Source organism: Humulus lupulus, chromosome 3 (genome assembly GCF_963169125.1).
Source record: "Humulus lupulus chromosome 3, drHumLupu1.1, whole genome shotgun sequence".
Lineage (NCBI taxonomy): Eukaryota > Viridiplantae > Streptophyta > Magnoliopsida > Rosales > Cannabaceae > Humulus > Humulus lupulus.
The window spans coordinates 10504811-10524000 of NC_084795.1; the positions used below are offsets into that span (position 1 = coordinate 10504811).

The 19190-nt window shown below is 36.4% G+C and overlaps 1 non-coding gene across 1 annotated transcript; it reads left to right on the plus strand.

Annotated features, from left to right (window-relative positions):
* The first annotated feature begins 11278 nt into the window (after positions 1 to 11278).
* Positions 11279 to 11385, plus strand: LOC133828037 (small nucleolar RNA R71). Its single transcript, XR_009890683.1, has one exon. It is a non-coding gene; the product is annotated as a small nucleolar RNA R71 (small nucleolar RNA).
* The last annotated feature ends 7805 nt before the right edge of the window (positions 11386 to 19190 follow it).

Below are 19190 nucleotides of genomic sequence, written 5' to 3' on the forward strand. Positions count from 1 at the left end.
CGGCGTAGCTCGCCGTCTCATACACCGTCCCCCGAAAGACGTCTGGAATCTTCTCCAGGGCCTGGTGGTCCACCGGGATGCGCACCTCGGGGGCCGCGGTTGCCGAGGCTCCGAGCTCCGCCTCTGTGTCCCAGACAAAGGCCGGAGCTCACGGAGGGGGCGGGGGCATGTTCTCCACTGCAGCAGGAGGTGCAATTTCCTAGGCCTGGGCAGCTAGGGTCTGCTCTTTCCCCTTTGCAGGGGACTTGGTTGGGATCCCAGCGGCTTTCTTCCCCACCCGGAGCTTATTCATTTTGGGCCTAGAGGCCCCAGCTGAGGAGTTCCCTCCAGCGAACATAGCTCGCAGATCTCTGCCCCCGGGCTGAGACATCTCCTCTGGCAAAACAAAGAAAACATCAAGATATCAGTAAGCAGTCATGCAAAAACAAAAACAAAGAAAAAAAAGGGGTGAAACTCAAGTATATATATATATACTAAAAGGAATCCTACCCCCCGAGCAAGAAGAGGAATCTATGGTCACGACCATCGGCCCCGGAGCTTCTGCGGGGGAATCTAAGACAATTACTTCTCAAGCTGGCGCGAGTTCTGAGTCCAAGATTGGCTCGGGATTAGACTCTTCTACGTATTGCCTAAGACCCGGAGCTACGGTACCCTCCCGAAGTGATGGCCATTACCGAAGGTTGGTCCCATACTCCTCAAATAAGGCCGACCTAAAGGCTAGGGTGTTGTCTACGACTATGGTACCCCTAGGGCGACTACTTTCGTAATCCAACACGAGTCGGTCGACACAATGGAGCAGAGTTACATCAAAGTCGGGGTCACTTCGATGGCGTTGAACAAGTTGTTTGGGATTGAACCTAGCTAGCCGGGGCTCTGCAGCGACCCTATCTAAGCTCCTAAACATATATGGGTTACCTTGGCCGGAGGGACCTGCAGCTGCTCCAGACCGGATCCTCTCCTCATCCGTTCTTTGGGCTTCCTCCAACACCCGCTTCCTCCTCATGAGGGGCACCTCGTCCTCCTCATCCTCATCCCCCGCGGCCTCCTCAGGAATAGGCCTTATCTCGCGAGCTGGGGGAGGCACCCGGGGTCTCCTCAGGTTCAAAGTCTGGCCTGGATAGATCAGCTTGCATGCCAGCATCGTCTCGTCTGTCACGAGCTGGTGATAGTCCTTTTCACTGGGGGGCAAGCCCGCCAGTGTCTCGTACTGGCTCCCGAGAATCACGGACTTGGCTGTCCTCACGAAAATGGATGCAGAATTATTCTAAGTCAGAAACGGATAAGAGGGGGAGCTAATCGATACTTAACTTACGAGCTAAGGATGAAAAGTACTTACGAGGACGGTTGAAGTAGTGCAGGTCGCAGTTGCAAAACCCCTTGGACATAAAGAACTGGTCCTTGAAGTCGTTGGGGTGGCTGGGCAGCTCGATGACCGCAGCAGTGTTTGGAAACCGGGTCAAGTAGTAGAACCCGTCGCCTCGCTCCCGCTGCTCCGGGCTGACCTTGAGGTAGAAAAAGTATAGGATATCTGCGGGAGTGGGGATCTCCCACTCCTGCCCCAAGAACAGATATCTCAGCCCCGCCAACAAGCGATAGGAGTTGGGGGGGAGCTGGAAAGGGGCCAACCTCACATAGTTGAGGAAGTCGGCGAAGTACTGGTCCAGCGGGAGGAAAGCCCCGGCTTTGAAGTGTTCTTCACTCCAGGCAGCGAATTCCTCGTCGAGCGGCGCACAGCTTCGCTCACCTTCTAGTGGAGGTCGGGTGATCAGAGCGCCCCTCCCCAGTTTGATGTTGTGGGAAAGGAATATCTTATTCACTTTCCCCTGGTCGGTGATCTTCGAGACGATCCTCTTGGCCTCGAAGAAAGCATCGGGTGCCACCTCGAGCTCCCGCTCCATAGCCGGCCCGAAGACAGGAATTGGGGAGTCTATCATCACCTCATTTCCCTTGGATTGTTGGGAAGAATAGCTGCCTGTGATCCTCTTAGAAGCGTTCTTCTTGGGTCCCATCTGGTCGCCTAGCAAACAAAAGAAGAAATTTTCAGAAAAGGCGACCTAAGCATAGGGGAGAATCAAAAAAGGTGTTTCCTTTGCACGATCTGAGGTAATCTCAGCTCGTGGAGAGTGAGACCACGCGGTTCTATGAACATGCGCCTATGCTCCCAACAGATCCCCGATTGCTCGGAATTCGTGTGTCAGGAGGGTCAGGATGAAAACTTGCCTTGGAAGGAAAGTTTCAATAGGCAAGAGGTGCAAAACCGCCTGTGAGGCGTGTCCCCTAAGCTACCCGGTTTTGCACCCCAAAAGTACTGGATGTTTTAAACAAGCATACCAAAAATCCTACCCAAAAAATGCACCCTATAAACCGTGTTCCTAAATGGTTTTCTACTACAAGCGATGCCCTAACCTAAAAACCAACAAAACCTTGCATGCAGCTACAGGAAATATTTACCTAGGCTACTGTAAAAAATAATTCCAAAACATGCACAGTCAGGGGACTTACGGAGTATTCTGGTTGAGAAGAGGATGAAGGGATCGTCTGGGTTGGGGTTTCGTCGGAGTAGTTGATTCCAAAGCTTCAAGGGAGCCCTTACGTCTGAACTTCTGGTGTGCTGGGAACAGTGGCCGGAATGAAGAGGGTTTTTCTTTTGAACATGAGAAGAGAGAAGAAAGTGGAAAGTTTAGGAAATTTTCGAATAGCCAAGTGGCCCGTGCGTAAGGTGGCCACCCCTTTTATATACGTGAAAGGCCACGTGAGGAGGGCCGTTGGATTGCCCTGATGTGGGATCCAAGACTCTCCACTCGAAAGGCGAAGCGACGGCTGAGTGTAGGCTAGGCCTTTAATGCAGTTCTCGTAAGACATACCGTCACCAACCACGATGTTCCACGTATTCGGCGCCTACGTAAAAGGTGGAATATGGAGAGTTAATGGGGAAGCCTAAAAGCCCCTACTGTGGCCCTACGCAACGTCGTGTACCACGAGCAGGGGCTTGGGGAGCAAATGTACGCCCTAAATTTCCAACGGGCTATTAGCGAGCTAAGACATGGCCTAATCATATCTCAGCCACATGGACCCCCCATGACCGGAGCTGCTGTCGTCAGGTCCTACCTCGTTAGCTCGGGTATCCAAAAGGTTCACCAAGATTACTTAAGGACCGAGTCAGGACTGTGGAAGCCGCAAGTCGAGGAGGTATCCAGCTCGTGGTACGAACTGGAGTTGGAAGCAATGACCTCTTATAAAGTCAACCACGCAAGGCAAACGTGCATATATCAGACATCACATGTCTGATATATCCCTGACTTCTCGGACACGCAGCATGAATGTGCGTATTCAGGCATCCACGACTGGGTTGGGCCGTGCGGCCCATTATCCCCCTTACCTATTAGACCATACTTCATGTGTCAGGTTTTAGGAATTAATCATGAATGTCACAGAATTGATATGATAGGTAAGAAGCTCACGGGATGACCCCCCTTACCAACCCCTAGGTGTCTTCTCCTATAAATATGGAGACCCTGGGAGTTGCAAGGGGTTGGATTCTATTATGTAAGGGAATACCCTGTAAAGAATACCAGGCATATAGCAATAATATTGGCTGGTGGAGTAGAAGGATTTTAACCTTTGAACCACCTAAAAAACGTAATTGTGTCACCAGTCCATTTAAAAAGATCATTCATCTATTTCGGTTCATAGTTAAGCACTAATCCCTTCCTCTTATTTTCTTAATTACTTGTTGGCGAAGAACCGCGTCAACACAAAGCTTAAGAAAGATTCATATATTTTTTAAACTAAAATCAAACTCAATCAAGGGTATTATCATAGGAAAAACAGATATCACCAAAATGGTTTTTTTTTAATTAATATATAAAATAGATACTCTACCATCCAATTTTTTGTTTTTTTTTTAAAAAAAAAATTCTACCATTTTCAAACACATGAAAGAAGTAACCATATAAACCCACTACCCCCAAACTTAATTTATACATTGCCCTCAATGTATCAAAATACAAATATAAATTGAAGCGTGAAAGAGTTTAGAGTTTAGAATGGTTGTACCTCATCATGGAGCATTGTCAAGAGTGCAACAAAAAGGAAACAAAAATCAAAACAAGAAGTTAACCTAAAACATAAATAAAACACACAATTACCAATAACTGATGAGAGCGATCAAGGACCATGGTAAATAGGATCCTCAAGAAGGATTTCATCCACTTTAGCAGTTTTCAATTCTAAAAATGGTTTCAATTTTTGTCCATTCACTTTGAATACATTCCCATTATTAGGATTTTCAATTTCAATGGCTCCATGTGGAAAAACAGTGCGAACAATGTATGGACCTACCCACCTAGAGCGTAACTTCCCCGGGAAGAGATGCAAACGAGAATTGTATAAAAGGACTTTTTGACGGGAGATAAATCTTTTTGCAAAATGTTTTTGTCATGGTAAATCTTCATTCGATCCTTATATTTTTTGGAATAGTCATATGCATCATGCCTAAGCTCTTCTAACTCATTTAATTGAAGCTTTCTTCTCTCACCCGCTTTATCTAAGGAAAAATTCAATTGCTTAATTGCCCAATAGGCTCTATGTTCTAGCTCAACGGGAAAGTGACATGCCTTTCCATACACAAGTCTATAGGGAGACATTCCAATGGGTGTTTTGTATGCAGCTCGATATGCCCATAATGCATCAATGAGTCTTAAGGACCAATCTTTCTTAGTTGGATTGACAGTTTTCTCTAAGATGTGCTTAATTTCCCTATTTGATATTTCAACTTGACCATTAGTTTGTGGGTGATAAGGTGTAGTGACTTTATGTGTAATACCATATTGTTTCATTCAATGCTCAAAATATCTATTACAAAAGTGTGTACCATTATCACTAATGATAGCACGTGGTGAGCCAAAACGGGAGAAAATATTTTCTTTCAAAAACTTAAGCACAACTTTATGGTCATTTGTGTGGCATGCAACAGCTTCAACCCATTTAGACACATAATCAACACCAACAAGGATGTACAAGTTACCAAAAGAGTTAGGAAATGGACCCATAAAATCAATGCCCCAAACATCAAATATTTCAACAATAAGGATAGGATTCAAAGGCATCATGTTTCTTCTAGTTACACTTCCTAACTTTTGACAATGTTCGCAAGATTTGCAATAAACATAAGTGTCATGAAAAATAGTAGGCCAATAAAATCCACATTGTAAAATTTTCAAAGCAGTTTTCTTACCACTAAAATGTCCACCACATGCATGATCATGACAAAAAGATATGATTTTAGTTTGATCACAATTTGGAATGCATCTCCTTATTATTTGATCAGGGCAATATTTAAACAAATAAGGATCACCCCACATGAAATTTTTCACTTCAAAATAAAATTTAGATTTATCATGCTTAGACCAATGAGAAGGAATTTCACCAGTGACCAAATAATTCACAATGTCAGCATACCAAGGCAAAGAAGATATATGCATGAGTTGTTCATCAGGAAAAGTTTCAGTTATAGTGGTGGAGTCATTATTAGTCTCAACAACAATTCTAGACAAATGATCAACAACAACATTTTCAGAACCTTTTTTATCTCGTATCTCTAAATCAAATTCTTGTAAAAGCAAGATCCAACGAATTAAGCGAGATTTAGCATCTTTTTTCGACAAGAGATATTTCAATGCAGCATGATCATAATAGACAATTATTTTAGATCCTAACAAATAAGACCTAAATTTCTCCAATACAAACACAACAGCAAGCAATTCTTTTTCAGTTGTAGAATAATTTAATTAAGCATCGTTCAAAGTTTTGCTAGCATAGTAGATTACATGAGGTAACTTGTTAATTCTTTGTCCTAGAACAGCACCAATAGCGTAATCAGAAGCATCACACATTATTTCAAAAGGAATATTCCAATCAGGAGGGCGAATAATAGGTGCACTAGTCAAAAGGGGTTTCAATCTTTCAAAGGCAACATGGCAATCATTATCAAAGACAAAAGCATTTTCTTTTCCCAGCAAATGACATAATGGGCGTGAAATTTTGCTAAAGTCTTTTATGAATCTTCTATAAAAATTGGCATGGCCTAAGAATGATCTAATTTATTTTATTATTTTAGGTGGGGGAAGTTTTGAAATAAGGTCAACTTTTGCTTTATCAATTTCTATTCCCTCAGATGAGATTACATGACCTAAAACAATTCCTTTTTTAACCATAAAATGACATTTTTCCCAATTAAGAACTAAATTCTTTTCTTTGCAACGAATTAAAACAAGAGAAAGATGGTGCAAACAGTCATCAAAAGAATTTCCAAACACAGAAAAATCATCCATAAACACTTCAAGATTTCTTTCAACCATATCAGAAAATATTGCAATCATACATCTTTGAAAAGTTGCAGGAGCATTACTGTAATGCCCCGAATTCTCCAATGTGTTTAACGGCGTGAATAGTAGGCCGGGAGGGCCATACTTGCTTAATTATGTTATTAATTGATAAAATGCATGTATATGTGGATTATATTATAATATGATGTGAAATGCATGCATGTGAGTCCATATTTCTAATTACATGGGTGTGATGGTAATTTGGCCCGTTGAGGGTAAATTGTTTATTTGTACGCATGTTGGTGATATATTTTGAGACCACATTATGATGTGGGTTTGTTCGAGTTATTCAGCATGAGACGATCATAGTATGTTAAATATCGGTTTGGTCATAACAGGCTTAAGCTCGGGGCTCGGGGTGAGTCTCGGGGTGTTTTTAATGATTAGAATGTTACCGGGCATTAAAGGGTAACGGGATGTGAATTATTGGTGTTTGAGAATATTGAGATTAGCGGGAATTGGGAATCGTTAATTATGATTAACGGGATAAGTGGAGAGTACCAATTTTACCCTTGAAATAATTTTAGAAGCCTTAAGTGACCTAGGGGCATTTAGGTCATTTGGTTTGGATATATGTGAAGCTTTAGATGGCTGTAGAAACAGAACAGAAAAACAGAGTTTCATTTCTCCTTCCCGTACATCCATTTCCTCCATTTCCTCTTTGGAGTTTTTGAGCTTGAATTGGGGAATTAAGCTAGGAAATCAAGGGGCTGAGGTTGTAGACTTGGTTCAGCCATTGGAGGGGGTTTGGTTCCAGGTTTGAGGTAATTTCTATCCATTAACTTTCTGGTTTTACTCTGTTTTAGCTTTGAGTTTTCAGCTTGTAATCATTTGGTGGATAGTTGGAATTAAAGGGAGTTAGGTTGATGTTTTACTTGGGTTTTGATGAGGGTGAGTTGCAGATGAAGTTTAGGGGTTAAATTGGGTGTTAGGTTGGTGTTTTGGTTTGGTTTGAAGGGCTGGTTTCAGGGGAAAACGCAAGGGATGTCGAGCTGGTGCGTGCTGGTTTCTGGGCTGATATGTGTAATGAGCCGCGGCCTGGCTATGGTGTGTCGCGACCTAAGTTGCCTTCTGGGGTAAAAATGCCTTTGTCAGGGAGGTGAGCCGCGGCATGGCTGTGGTGAGCCGCGGCCCATCAGGGCATTTTTTGCCAGAAAAGTGTTTTTAGCATGGGGATTCAAGCCTAAGGCCTCGAGGTCGAACCTACTACCCAGTTGAGTAGTGTTTGATGTCTCGGAGGCTAGGTTTTGGTTTGGGAACCTTTTATTATTCATTTTATTGATGGAATCCCATAATTGGTTATGACCAGGTAACCGCTAAAGGACCAAAAGGTTGATCGTTCTCAGGGGTCGTTCTTTTATTCATTCTAGCTTGAACCAGAGGTAAGAAAACTGCACCCCATTTGTGACATGCATGGATATTCATGAGGCATGTTGGTTGTGTAAATATGGACATGGATTGAATATAGAATTCTTAGCAAATGTTGTTCACTTGTGCATGGTACTAACTCATTAGTCAGATTTGGCAAAGGTGCTAGTATCAACTGTGAAGCTGTGACTTATTAGTCAGGTTCGACAATGGTACTGGGCACTGGTCACATTGCGCTGACTCATTAGTCAGAACGGCCTTAGTGTGTTAACGCAAGCCAACAAAGATTAGATCTAATAGACTTTCTGCATTGAATGACTCAAAGAGCATTAATGTCGAACCGACCTCAAGGTCGATGAATGATATAAGCGCTTGGAGGCTAGTGGCTTACCTAGCAGCCACTCTCCCACTTAAAACAGTGACATGCTTGTCAGTCACTCAGTATGGTTTACCAGAACCTGTTGAAGGCTAGTGGCTTACCTAGCAGCCACTCTTCCATTTGAAATAGTGACTTGCTTGTCAGTCACTCAGTATGGTTCATCAGGACCTCAAGTGATATTCACTCATTTGTTTGAAAGCTTTAAGCTCAGTGTGATTATAATGATAATCATTTGATGATGTTTACATATGATACTGTGTTTTCTTGCTGGGCCTTGGCTCATGGGTGCTATGTGGTGCAGGTAAAGGAAAATAAAAGCTCACCCAGCCTTGAGTGGAGAGCTTAGGTGGTGATGTGTACATATGCGGCCGCTTGACCACCACGGCCAAGGAGTTCTCAGAGGAACTAGGGGGTTTACCCTATTTGTGCCGCTTAGGTCGGCAGGTTTATAATTTTGGAACAGTAGTGACCTTTTTGAGTTGTAAATAAATTGTAAATGTTCTTGTGGGCCCATGAACAGTTTTATGTATCAATAAAACACACCTTTCCTTTTACTGGTTTTCACCTTAACCTGTTAATAACACTTAAATCATGTTTTTAACCAAAGGACTCAGGCAATGGGTCAAATTTTCGGTTCACCATTCACCGTAACTGTTCTAGGGTAACCAGGGTGTTACAACTACAAAGACCAAAAGGCATGCAACGATATGCAAAGGTTCCAAAAGGGCAATTGAAGGTAGTCTTTTCTTGATCTTCAGGGGCAATGGGGATTTGGTTATATCTCGAATAGCCATCAAGAAAACAATAATATGCATGGTCAGCTAAACATTCAAGCATTTGATCAATAAAGGGTAAAGGAAAGTGGTCTTTTCTAATAACATTATTTAGCTTTCTATAGTCTATACACACTCTCCACCCCGTTTGTACTCGAGTGGGGATTAATTCATTTTTCTCATTTTCAATAACTGTGATCCCAGACTTTTTAGGCACTGGACTAACCCATTGACTATCAGAAATAGGGTAAATGATACCTACATCTAACAGTTTAAGTACTTCTTCCCTAACGACCTCTTTCATATTTGGATTTAACCTTCTTTGACATTCCCGAGAGGTTTAGCATTTTCTTCTAGATGGATTCTATGCATGCATATGGATGGGCTAATTCCCTTGATGTCTCCAATAGTCCAACCTATGGCTTCCTTATGTTTTCTAAGGACATTTAACAATTTATCTTCTTGTTCTTTATCTAAAGCAGATGCTATGATAATAGGCAAGGTTTCCGACTCTCCTAGAAAAGAATATTTTAAATTTTCTGGCCAAGGTTTAAGGTTTAACTTTAGAGACTCGGAAATTGATTGAACATGATCTAAGGGTGAAAATGGTTCAACTTTGGTTTCATTTAAGGGCATAGACTCTAACAAATAATTCACATCATCATTAAAATCATCAATATGCAAGTTCATACCAAAGTATTTTTCACAAAAATCAAGTAAGTCATTTCCATCATCTTCACACATACTCTCTATCATGTTAACTCCATGCACTTCCTCATACTCAACAGATTTAGCAACATTAAAAACATTTAATTCAACAGTCATGTTTCCAAAAGATAATTTCAATACACCATTACGACAGTTGATAATTGCATTAGATGTAGCTAAAAATGGTCTACCTAGAATGATGGGTATTTGAGCATGAGTATTTTCAACAGGTTGAGTGTCAAGAACAATAAAGTCCACAGGGAAATAGAATTTATCCATTTTAATTCAAACATCTTCTACAATACCTCTAGGGATTTTCACTGAATGATCGGCTAATTGAAGTGTTATAGAAGTTGGTTTTAATTCTCCTAGACCAAGTTGCTTATACACAGAATAAGGCAGTAAATTCACACTAGCTCCTAAATCAAGTAAAGCTTTGTTAATAAAATGATCGCCAATGATGCATGAAATTGTTGGACAACCGGGATCTTTATATTTCACAAGGCTTTATATTGAATTATGGAGCTAACTTGTTCAGTTAAAAATGCCTTTTTTGGAACATTTGTGTTTCTTTTAACAGTCCAAAGGTCTTTTAAGAATTTAGAATAGGCAGGAATTTGTTTAATGGCATCTAAGAAAGGAATGTTGATGCTTACTTGTTTGAAAACTTCTAAGATGTCACTATATTGGTTGCCTTTCTTGAGTGGAATTAATCTTTGTGGAAAATGAGCTTTTGGGGTGGAAGGAAGGATTTGAGCATCATCTTTTGAAAGGTCATTTGTGTTGGAACTTTGAGGTTGGCTTTGGTCTTTTTCAACTTGAGGTATGTAATCGGGTTTGACAATTTGTTTTCCGGACCTAAGAGTTGAAATAGACTTAGCTTCTTCTTTATGACTAGGAGCTCCTATTTCATATTGGCCTTTAGGATTTGGGATGGGTTGGCTAGGAAATCTTCCTTTTTCTCTCTCGGTTACAACATTAGCAAGTTGACACAATTGTGTCTCGAGTTTGGCAATGGATTGAGACTGATTTTGTAAGATTTGTTGGGTGGATTGCATGAATTGTTGTAAGGTGTCTTCTAAGGAAGGTTTTCTTTGTGGAGGGTAAGGTTGACTTGGTTGGGCATGATGTGGAATTGGTTTCCTTGATTCATTTGTGGTTGGTTTTGTCTCCATGAAAAATTAGGATGGTTTCTCCAATTTGGGTTGTATGTGTTGGAAAATGGGCTATCAAGAGAAGATTTTCCATATGAATGTAAAGCATTAGCCTCTTGAGAAAATGTTTCAATAAAAGAAGGACATGATTGAGCATTATGACATGAACTAGCACATAAAGAACAAACATTTGTTTTAGGTTGCACATGAGAATTCATAGATTGACTTAATACTAAGGCTTCTACTTTTCTTGCTAATTTTTCAAATGATGTTCTTAAATCACTTTCTTCTTTTATTTCATATTTTCCTTCTCTTTTCGGTGAAGGGTTGGCTCTAGACCTGGGCTCAGAATAATTCCATTGTTGTGAATTAACAGACAATTCTTCAAGAGCGTCCCAAGCCTCTTGCCCTTGCAATTTAAAAAAATTTCCAGTATACATAGATTGAATCATTTGTCGGTTTGAAGGGGTTAAACCATCATAAAAATATTTTACAAGTCTCCATTTTTCAAAACCATGGTGGGGACATTTTAATAATAAATCTTTAAATCTTTCCCAACATTCATAAAATTCTTCGTTATCTTTTTGATAAAATTCGGAGATTTCTCTTCTTAAATTATCAGTTTTGGACATGGGGAAAAATTTAGCAAGCAATTTATTAAGAAGTTTATCTCAAGTAGTTATGGTTCCAGTTAGAAGTGAGTTTAACCAAGCTTTGGCTCTATCTTTTAAAGAAAAAGGAAACAACCTAAGTTTAACCGACTCATCTGAAAAATTTTGAAAACGAAAGGTTGAGCAAATTTCCAAAAAGTCTTTTACATGCATGTATGGATCCTCTCTTTCTAAACCATAAAATGATGGTAACAATTGAATGATTGATGGTTTAAGTTCAAAATGAGTGGCATTAGTAGTGGGCAAAACAATGCATGACGGAGCATTAGATGAAATAGGTGAAAAGTATTCAAGAAGAGTTTTTTCTTGCACAACATTAGGTTCTTGTTCCATTATGCTTAAACTTTCAAAAACACTTTCAATTTCACGTAAAGACACTAATTTTTTCACCAAACGATTTTTTGAATTACGTTGCCAATGATGCATGCAATGTCACAAATTTCACCAAGTAACACAAACAATCACAAGAAAACAAATTTCTGATGTGGAATATCAGTTAGAACCGCAACCACAGAGCATACTTATAACAAGAAGAGATTATAATATTTATATTTTTTTTTTTTGTTATGATTTTTTATTTTTTATTTCTTTATTTTTTGGTTTAATTTGTTCTCAGGCCTATTTGATTCCACTTACTCACAACTTAATAACAACTCCCCGAGGTTAATTAATAAGCGTGGATGGGAACTTTGCCAAATTTCCTTTAAGCAAAAATTGCTTATGTTGAAAGAACAAGCTTTGTTTCTTAGGTTTTTTTTTTTCAAGTATTTTCTTAAACAATAAAATTACAACTAACTAAATGCGATAATTAAAAAAAAATTGACAATAGCAATAGTAAATAGTTATATAAAAATTAGGCGGCACTAATGTCATCAACTAAATGATCAACAAAAAATAAAAGCAAGGAGGCACTAATGCCATCAACCAACACTAATAATAATAATGATAATAAAAATAAAAGCTAGGAGGCACTAATGCCATCACTAGAGGAGATAGATTGTTCAAGTATGTAGGAGGCAAAAAATGCACTCAACTAAAATAAACATAAAAATTAAAAGAAAAAGAAAAAGGGTTAGGAGGCACAAATGCACTCAACTAATAAGTATGTAAGAGGCACTAAATGTCATCAACTACCAAGAAATATATATAATATAATATATAACGATATAAATAAATATATGTATAACTTTCTTTTTTTTTCGATTTTTTTTATAGATATATATATATATATTTTACTTTACTTTTTTTTAAGATGATAGTGCAAATAAAAATAAAATAACTAGTAGAAGAAGGTTACTTACCTTGTAGAAAGATCGTTTCTTTCTTGCAACTCCCCGGCAACGGTGCCAAAAACTTGTTGAACCCAAAAGATGAGGGTGTTTTAATATTTATACTCGCAAGTGCACGAATCGTTTCGGAATGTAATGTTCATGTAAGTACGAGGTCGAACCCATAGGAGTTGACTAACATCAAAAGAAACTATTTCAAACAAAGCAAGAAGATTCTAACCTAGTTCCAAATATTTGATGAGATTTTGTTTTAGAAAAATAAAAGACAAGTAATAAAAAGATTTAAGATTAAATAGAAAAATGGTTTTCAAATGAGATATGTAAAATAAGATTATTAAGATATTAGAATCCACAAAATGCAAGTTCAATAATATTTATAAGTATATTGATTCCCAAGTTTAGGTATAGTTGAAATAAATCACACTATATTTTTTTTCAAAATACATTTTCTATTCAAGCACAAGTTACTTTAAAAAAGGTAGGATTTTTCTTCACTTATATAAGATATAATTTATAAGCATTAGTTGTGTTACAACCTAATGAAACTACAAAAAATCAAAGAGATTGTGTTTAGGCAAAATATGATACTTATGCTCTAAGAATTAGATGTGAACAATTTAATGAAAAACATTTAATCAAAGAATATCATATTTTTGCATAATGAAGAATTAAGTGTAATATGCTTTAACAATCAATAATAGATGAAAAATGCATATCTTTGATAGAAAAATCCATAAATAATGTTGCACAAATGGAAAATCAACATACAACAAAAAATACTATCTAGTTACATTTTGCTTCATCATCATCTTAATAATCTTGAAAAATATTAGAAGCTCATAACTAGATTGAAATAAAAATTACAAAATAACATACTTGACATGCTCTTCAAAAGATGAAAATGGTAGAGAGAAAATAGTGAAAAGAAGAGAGAAAAATATGAAGTGTGGAAGAGGTTAAAAAGATGAAGAAGAGCTCCCCAAATGGTCTTACCAGACTCTATTTATAGACAAAATATGGAGATTAAATTAATCAAATTAAAATAAATAAATTGATTAATTTAATTGTGTTGGGAAGTGGTAGGATAAATAGAGTAAGTGTAAGGGTATTGGAAAGATGAAATGTTTGGTTGGATGGAAGATTAGAGAAAAACTAGGGTAAAAAAAATGAATTAGGAATGTTTATTTAGGTAAAAAAAAAATAGGGAAGAGTGAATTGATATTTGAGTGAAAAGAAAAAAAAAACATTGGGAAGAAAAATATTATTTTTGGTCTTTTGTGGTTTTGACTATATATAAAAAAAAGAATAGTTTTTTTTTTCTTTTCAGGTGGCCCAACTGGGCAGGAATGGGTCTCGGACTGGGCTGGGAGATTGGGCTTTGTGGGCTGGGTAGTTGCTTGGGTTGGTGGGCCGAAGATGCTGGCAGGCCCAAATGGATAAAAATGAAGAGGACCTCGGCAGGGAGCTGGAGACTGAAGGGAGGGACTTGCTGAAGGAAAGTGGACAGGTGGCGGCAGCTGGGGAAAGCTGAACGTGGGCCTACTGGATCAGTGGGCTTCGGGTGGAGTAGGCTGGGCAGGCGGGCCAGAGGACGGGTTGGGCCAGGTGGGCTTCATTCCTTCAAAAATAACACTTTTTTTCTCTTTATTTCTTTTTTTTTTCCTTTTCTTCCTTTTCTTCACTCTTTCTTGGCTCTTCAAGAACCAAAAATAAAACCATTTCCTACAAAATAAATATAAATTAAGTCATGATAAAATATTTTCAATTATAAATAATTCATATAAATTCTTTGAAAATATTAATTATAACTTAATTTAACATTTAAGTTCAACAATACCCATTTAAATAATTATAAAATACATAAAAATCTATAAAAATTAAAACGAAGCTAATAAATTCAAAAAGTAATTAAAAATTAATAATTTAATTAAAAACTTAATAACTAAATCATTTTTAGCTTAAAAATGTGGTAAAATAACTCTAATTTCTAGAGTTATCAACTAGTGTGGGTAATTCTCAACACATGAGATAGATACAGAGAAGAAGAAGAGAAAATAATCAAAGAGGCTTAGAAAATGACTTGTGTTTAGAGAGAATCTAAAACTATCAGAAAACCAGTTATTAAACTTGTCTGTCGTCTCAGAAATCTTAACTGGTGACTTCTCTCTAAGCACTCCTTTTATAGACTCAATTAGGCCATTTAATTTAATTAAAAAATTAATAAAATAATAGTCATTTTAAAGCCCTAGGTCGAAATTATCATGGGCCTTAGGCTCGTGAAATTTCTCATTTGATTATAAGCCCATTTGACTTAAAATCAAGGCCTGTATTATTTTCTATTGATTTAATTAATTAAATAATTATTTAAATCATTTATCAAAATAATTATTTATAATTTGAACATTGATTTAAACTTATTTATTAATTTAGATACAAATTTATCTTAATTAATAAATCTACCATAATTTCTTTTTTCTTCTCAAAATTACACAACTTTGTGAAACTATCCAAAATTGACCTGGTCAACTTTGATAATTCTAAATGATGATTAAATCAATTAATTGAGACTATCTTGATGATTTTATCCAAGGTACAATGGGGATCATGGGCCTATGAAATCAAGCTCCAATAAGTTATCATAAATCTAACAAATAAATTTACTAACTTATTAATTCCTCGTGACTCCACTATAGACTCAGAATTGCACTCTTGAATTCATAGAACGCTCTATAAAAAATATAGATACGCTATTAATTATCCATTGTTACAACCATAATTATCACAAAATCCTCTATAGACGGTCTACAATGCGATAGGACTAAAATACTGTTTTACCCCTCATTGTATTTTATCCTTAAAACACTTAGTTCCTTGTAAATGATATTTCAGTAAACTAATTTAATTACTGAAATGAGATCTCTATCATTTAACACCTTGAACCAAACTAAAAGGAAACCATCGTTTCACTTCTTCATCAGAAGCTATAGATGTTCATATCTATGATTAACACTCCCACTCAATTATACTACCGAGTTCCCAAGATGTAAGTATGGGCTAGTCCGTAGGGTAAGCTGGTAACGAACAAGTCAAAGAACTCAAATAATATAATCAGTTAGAATACTAACCACTCAGAATTGAGATTGAATTGACCTATGGTCAACTATATGATATGACTAGAATAGATAATAACGGTATGTTTACTTATCTTATCAACTGTCAATATCGGTCATGTCCGATGTAACAAATACATCCGATCTTATCTACTTTGCTAATTTTCTGGAAAGAACATAACACTGTAATGTGTAAGTAGATCATATCGTAGATTGGCAAGTCAGTGTAAATCCTATGCACTGACTAATCTTAGGACTAACTTATTTTTAACATATAATCATATTTATATTCCACTGTGATTGCGTCACTATAAATAAGATTAGCTATATGCTCGGGATTTAATAGAAGTTTATATTAATTACAAATAATCATGAAAATAAAACATGTGAGCAAAGTGATTAACCAAGACAAAAAATGATTTCTATTCTTTTATTGATAATAAAATGAGATTACAAATAATTTAGGTTTTAATTAGGGCATAAAACCCCAACACTTACTCTAATGTTGTTGGAGCTATAATGTATCTAATGATTTGTACTAGGCCTGATTTAGCCCACTCTATTAGTGCTCTAAGTAGATACATGGCAAATCCCGGAAGAATTCATTGGGACGCTATGAAGTGGTTGATTCGTTATTTGATTAATACTACTAGACATGGGTTGGTGTACAAGTAGCATCATAATCAGGTGAAAGTCAGTGGGTTTGTAGACTCGGATTATGCTAGAGACCGAGACACTAGAAAGTCTACTACAGCCTATTACTTTCTAGTAAACGGGAATTGTGTGAGTTGGAAGTCTCAACTACAATCTGTAGTTGCACTTTCAACTACTGAAGCTGAGTACATGGCTGTTACTGAAGCAATCAAAGAAGGTATTTGGATTCAAGGTCTTCTAAAAGAGCTACAAGTGTTCAAAGGAAAAGCTACAATATTTTCGGATAGTCAAAGTGCCATACATTTGTGTTAGAATCCAGTATTTCATGACCGGACTAAGTATGTGGAGATCAAGTATCACTTTATTCGTGACAAGGTCACTAAAGGTGTGATTAATTTCGAAAAAGTTCCCACAAAAGAGAACCCCGCTGATGCTGGAACTAAGATATTGCCATCGAGCAAGTTTAACTACTACCTAAGCTTGCAAGGAATTGATCATGGATGATAGTTGATCGCTGAACTGGGATCCTTGGGAAGTTGTGTTTATCTCTGCAATCCATGTTTAATAAAGACCAAGGTGGAAATTTGTTAGAATATTTGGTCTGCATTAAACATCAGATCACATCAGCAAAGTTAAATTTTTTCTTCTAGTCTTGTCTATCATTTCACTAGATGAGTCTGCATTTATTTCTGGTATTTTAAAGTTTGATGAAAATTGTAAAACCCTCTATAAATAGGTCTTATTATCTCAGTTATTGTAATAGGAATAAAAACATATTTCATTTGCAAAAAATAGGAGCTATTTTAGAGAGAGAGCTTGAGAGAGAAACACTTGGGTCTCGGGTGAGAGATTTCTTTGTACATGGTTAAGTATACTTGGGGTTTTGCTTGGGTTCAAGGCATTGTAATCCATCAAGTGTAGAAGTTCTCAAGTTGTGACAAGTTGTAATCTCCATTGTTGTTTTATGGTGCAGAGAAGAACATCACAATGAGAATTTAAAGATGATGTAGACTCAAGTTTACTTGGGTTGAACCTCTATAATTCTTTATGTTGATTTTATTGTTTTTCTTGTTGTTTTTTTATTAAATTTGTGCATGTTGCGTCTATTGTTTTGTTGATTTGTGTTTGTAGATAAAGTTTGTGTAAAGAAGGTGAATTTCCTAACAAATACTGTAGAAAAAGAAACAATAAGAAGAGGCCTAATAAGTTAGTTAATACAACCGAGACTAAGATATTGACCAATTGCTAGATAATGAGATGATATCTTCAAACTTTACTTTTACTTATACGTACCCTACGTACCAATTTCCACAAGCTTCACTTTTCATCTCAAATTAATAAATTTAATTAAGAAGGAAACAAAAATGGAATCTTCCTAGAAACTGACTTATATACATCTAATTTAGGAATTGTCGTCTATGATCAAAAAATTTCCTTCTGTATGAAATATCTTTGTTAGATAAGCGAAGAAAGTAATAAAGTTCAATGTTATTATTTCCATCACCATCATAAACAGTAATTGCTATACCAAAGGACTTAGTTGGTGAGTCAAAATAATTGGAAGCTGCGAAGGTTGAATTTACTAGTAAACACTACTATTATTACAACCCAACATAATTATACAAATTTTACTACCATTAATTTCCCACATTTTAAATTATAGTTTATTTGTCGGATAGTGAGTATTATATGAGAATTTTGGTTAATTAATTAAACTCCAAAAAAAAAAAACCAACGAAATTGACGATCTTTAAGTCATCCCAATAGTATCTTGACAGCGTTATTAACACTATACACAACTACAGGTACACGTACACTGCATAAGTACATATTTGCTAACGTAAGCATTTGATACTTGCTTATGGGTCAAGAAATCTTCCTTAAAAAGATTATAATATTTTGGTACACTCGTAATTGACTTGGGTTTCTATCTATTTCCTTTAGCTTTTTCAAATTTATATAGGAAAGAACTATATATATTTATATATTTCATATATAAGTCGACTACCAAACTAAAATTAGGGTCATTTGGTATGAGAAGTTCACAGGAAAGTTAAAGAAGGTAATTTGATAGTCTAGAAACTTACATCATTATGTTTGGTTGTGAGCTGTAATCTTATCTATGATTCCTGGAAATATCACTTTCTGTATTTAGTTGTATATAGGAATATGTTAAGTTTTCATATTTTCATAAAATTAATATAATAATATATTTCATCAAAATAATTTATAAACAATTTTACTCATGAAATATTTTTTAACAAAACTAAAAAAAAAATACATCTATTGAATACTAGAATCAAGTATAATTTTTAAAATTACAAAAATACCCTTATTTTATTTTTAATAATATTTCATTTGTTATTTTAAACTAAAATAATAATATAAAGGCTTTACAAATCAATTTCTTTAAATAAATAAATATTATTTATCATTTTGTAGTTAATATATGTATATTTGTTTTTATATTATAAGCTTCAGAATTAAATAAGTTATTAACTAAAAAATTAATGGTTTAAGATTTTTTTTTAAATAATAATAATTTTGAAGTGTTTCACATTTCTGGGTATCTAAAAACCACTTGTCAGATGAGTTTCACTTGAAACTAGAATCAGGAAAAGTTAAAATCTTTAGACTACAGATTCTCAGTTTAGAAAAACTCAAACTCAGTACTAAACATGAGAAAGTATTCAAATTC